This window comes from Triticum dicoccoides, chromosome 6B, assembly GCF_002162155.2.
Source record: "Triticum dicoccoides isolate Atlit2015 ecotype Zavitan chromosome 6B, WEW_v2.0, whole genome shotgun sequence".
Lineage (NCBI taxonomy): Eukaryota > Viridiplantae > Streptophyta > Magnoliopsida > Poales > Poaceae > Triticum > Triticum dicoccoides.
The window spans coordinates 114,554,243-114,558,739 of record NC_041391.1 but is presented as its reverse complement, the minus strand read 5'-3'; positions in this window follow the sequence as shown (position 1 = coordinate 114,558,739).

The following is a 4,497-nucleotide window of genomic DNA, read 5'->3' as shown; positions in this document are numbered from 1 at the left end:
ATTTAATTAGGGGTTTCATATGTTGTGTTAGCTAGCTAATAGAGAGAAGTGACATCTCTTATCTCCATGCTTGGTCGATGCTGCGTATTATACATATAGAGAACTTGACACGCTAGCTAGTAAGAAAACGAAGGAAACCATTAAGTATAGAAGATCGTCATGAACATATACAGAGAGAAGTGATCGACCTCTCCTTCTCTGAGAGATTGGTCGAACAACAAGTTTTTGTATATCTATCCGGTGCTACTAGCTACATATATACAATATAAGATCTATTACAACCTTAATATCTGAAGTCAAGTTCCACATGGTATTCTCTGACTTTATTGATGATGTGGTCAAGAAAGAATTCCGCCAATTCCTCTTGAATTGATTTTATGTGATCATGTGGTAGGAGCTCATCCCGCAGCTGCAAGATCTAAATCGAAGAAGAGGGTCAATACATGTGTATGAATGAAAGTCAACACAAATGATGGTAATAAAATACAATTGTAAATATTTTTGCTTACGCACTTGATATTGTTTTCAGAGTAGCCCCGCTTATTCTTGGTTGTCTCGTTGTAGATGTACTCGCAAATGTAGTATCAACAGAAATCATTTCCTTGTTCCCGCCACAAGCACTTTATCAGAAATAGAGGTCAATCAAACTGATAAGTAAGCATGCTAAATGGTATTGATGAAACTAGCTACAATCAATGCAGATGCGCGGAACTAAGTAGTAGTACTTACTTTCGGTTGTTTAAATGTCAGCTCGGTCGGCAGTCTCGGAGAAATTGTGGTGAACTCTTTCCAAACCCTGCCAGACAAAGAAAATAATTACTTGATATCAGGAAATGAACAAATTTGCCGATATGGTGCGATAATGATCGATTGAACTTACTTCTGGAGCATTCCAGTTATGTCCGCATAGTCCTCGGAATCTTTTCGTCTCGAGTCTAAGACGGTTACTTCTCCCTTCTTAAGCTTAATCAATAGGAGAATAAAGTAGAAGCTGTGCACGCATGCACAACTCATCAGTTACATGACTATAACCTTGAGTAATAAGGGAAACCAAATATGCACAAGACAGTAACACTCACTTGAAATTGTAAGGAAAGAGTATTTTATCTTCGGTTTGATTTTTGAGCAAGGATTTTAGCAAGTTGTCCTCGGTTTCTGTGACATTCTTTTGAACCGTCCATTCATGTATGACATTTGGGTTAATGAACCCAATGTCATAGATTTGTGCTTTTCTGCATTCAGCAATCTTCAATCTGCATAATATAGTGAGGATAATTATATATACATGCAATGAAAGAGCTGAGCTATATATATATATATATACTTAATTACAGAAAGTAGTACTTAAAGATAGTAGCAAGCCACAAGTGATTTGTTGAGGGCCTTTTGATTGTAGAACTGGAAAAACTCATCAAATCAACATTTAACAGTTCTTGGCCAATGAAGTCGTGGTCCTCTTTAATTCTCATCGACAAAGCATCCTTCATAGACTCGCAGCAAGTTTTCATGTACCATTCATGGAATCTTCGCATCATCGTTGTTAGAGCAAGAGTATCTTTGACGAGAGGCTTCCTGTAATAGTATTTGAATTCGTCCACCTCCATTGTTTCAAAATCTACATCGTCGGGTAGGAAATCACCAATATTGGTACGGGGCAGCAGCGGCTGATTTGCAATGATATCGTTAGACACCTTGAGCAGGGGGAATGATTAGTTCTCCTGTTCTCCAAGGTGGGGAATTTTTGCCCACTTCTTCGTTCTTTTAACCTTTTGTTAGTTGAAGTACTTCCCGACTAGCGCGCTTCTTGCAATGTCTTTTTAAGACAGCGGAGATGGTTGTTATCCGGCGAACGCGGTGGTGGTCGCTTCAGGGCATTGATAGTGCGCTTCGCTCTCATCAGATCTATCTTCTCCTCCGGAGGTGGATGTTTCATAGCTCTTCGTGTTTTAAAGAAGTCCTTCACTTCGGCTTCAACGATCTTCGCGTTTTCCTCCACGGCCATCTCGTATGGTAACTTCTCTACAGGCTAGAGAGATGGACCGAATCTGTATTGCCTCTCACCTCTGGCTGTACTGCTAGACGCCGGAGCGACGACGGCTCTCTTCCATTGCTGCTGACGAGGAGTAGAAGGAGCCGGAGTGGTCCGACGTGCCGAGCAGCCGGACCGGCGATGTCTGTGTTCCGCTGTTGCCAATGAGGCGGAGGAGGAGGCGGGCTGCTCGGACGCGCCGGAGCAGGCGGAGAAGGAGGCGGAGTGCCGCTCTCACGTGCCGGAGAAGGAGGCGGAGTGCCCTAATCACTCGCCGGAGGAGGAGGAGGTGGCGGCGGAGTGCCCTAACTCGTTGGAGGAGGAGGATGAGGAGGAGGAGGCGTGAAGTTCAGAAGCTTGATGTGCTCCTTCCGCCATAGACTTGGAGTCTTCAGAGCAACACCCAGCTGAGTCTCCCCTTCACCTGTAGGGTGGCCAAGCTGGAGCTCCTCAAATCCCTCCGTTATTTCATCCACCATCACAACAGCATAGCCTTCTGGAATCGGAAGGCAGTAGAAAGTTGTATCTGGTTCAGTAGGTGCAACAGAGCCGACAGACGCCTTGACTTTGAGGTTCTGCCATTGCGTCATAAGTTGGCACTTTTGAGCCTACGTGATAGCATCCATGGGGTATCTAGGAGCCGTGAAGTCTGGCTGCTAAACGAGCTCAGTGGAAGACACGCTGCTTCTCCGCTGAGATGGCGGGGTAGCTTCTGGGGTAGCTTGGGCTGGTCGCCAGCTCTCAACAACTTGTTCCTCTAGCTTTCATACCCTTGCATTCAGCTTCTGCAGTTCGCTCAGCTCCACTTTCCTCCTCCTCTCTTGGGTTTTGTAATCGCCTGCGTCAGGAAACCCAACCTTCCACGCAACAGAGCCTGGCGTGCCTCGTGTTCGTCCAGGGTGTTCAAGATTCCCGAGGGCCTCTATGAGCTTGTTGTTCTCTCTGTTGGGAACGAACGCCCATTGCTGCGCTGCAGCGATATACTTCTGAAGCTTCTAGACGGGTATTTCAAGTTGCTCGTCCGTCCAAACGGACTTCCCTATTTCAGGGTCCAAGGTTCCCCCAACCCCAAAGAACCAAGTCCTTGAACGGTCTAGCCAGTTCAATGTGTCTGGTTCGACCCCCTTAGCAATCAGGTCATTCTCAGCCTTGTCCCACAACGGCGGGTCTTTGAGGTAGCCACCTGACCCCATGCGATGGTGATGCTCCTTCTTTGCAGCATTTTTCTTATTTGTCACTGACATCTTCTTACTCTTCTCCGATGTCTTGTGGTCCACAAATGCAGCCTAGTGATCTCTTATCTTCTCAAAATGGCCGGTGAATTCTGGAGTCTTCTCTTTGTCGACATACGTTGATTTCAACTCATTCTTCCACCTCCTGAATAGGTCTGCCATCTTCTTGAGAGCATGATCCTTGACCAATGGCTTTATAACTGGCTTATCCAGATCCTCCTCTGGCGGTATGGTGAAACTTTCCTTCAGCACGGTCCAAAGATCATCTTTCTATCTATCTTTGACATAAGAAACTTGAGGGTCTTTGTTCGTAGGCTTATTCCATTGGTGGATGCTGATCGGGATCTTGTCCCTAACAAGTACCCCGCACTTAGCGGAAAATGCTTCCTTGGTTCGGAGGGTTCAATCGGTTGGCCATCGCATGCGATTGCTGTGATCATGAACCTTTCATCCTGGCACAACCTTTTCTTCGGGCCTCGTCTTGTTACCGAAGTTTGACTCGGTACGGAGGGCTATAAAAGAAGAAAGAAGAGTTAATATATGTACATACCAAAACAATTAATGTTTCAATTAGCTAGTCAGCACAGGCTTAATTAATATATACCTCGCCAAACTTTGCAACAGCTGATCCCGACTCCGTCCGGTCACCGGAGCCGTCATCGCGGTCGTCGGAGCCATCATGATCATGAATTTCCTTCTCCATTGTTCGATCACCGTAGCCTAGTTCCTCTCCTTCCATACCATCGGTGTCGTTGAGAAATAACGACAAGACATCACCTCTGTGGCGGATTATGTCCCCCAATATCTCTTCTTGTTCGAAGTCCCTTTATTGATCCATAGTTTCTGCAAATATTACAACATGGCAATTAATATACAAACATGAGACATGGATATATTAATAGTAGCAAACATAGACCTAGCTAGCTAATCACAACAAGGAATATTAATTAGTGGCCTCGACGCTTCTACAGTTTGAGGTGGCCTCGACAAAGCTTCTAGGGTTCGAGGTGGCCTCGACAACGCTCTTTTAACTTGGTAAATTTGGGTGGCCTCGACGCTTCTAGGGTTTGGGGTGGCCTCGGCAACGCTTCTAGGGTTTGGCCCGGACCGCCTCTCTCATGAATGTCCGACGTCCGGACCGCCTCTCTCATGAATGTCAAACAAGGGATTTAATAAGATGGCGCCATTCTGGATGTGCAGAAAGTGGTCCCTATTTTTTCTGATCTCATCTACCCT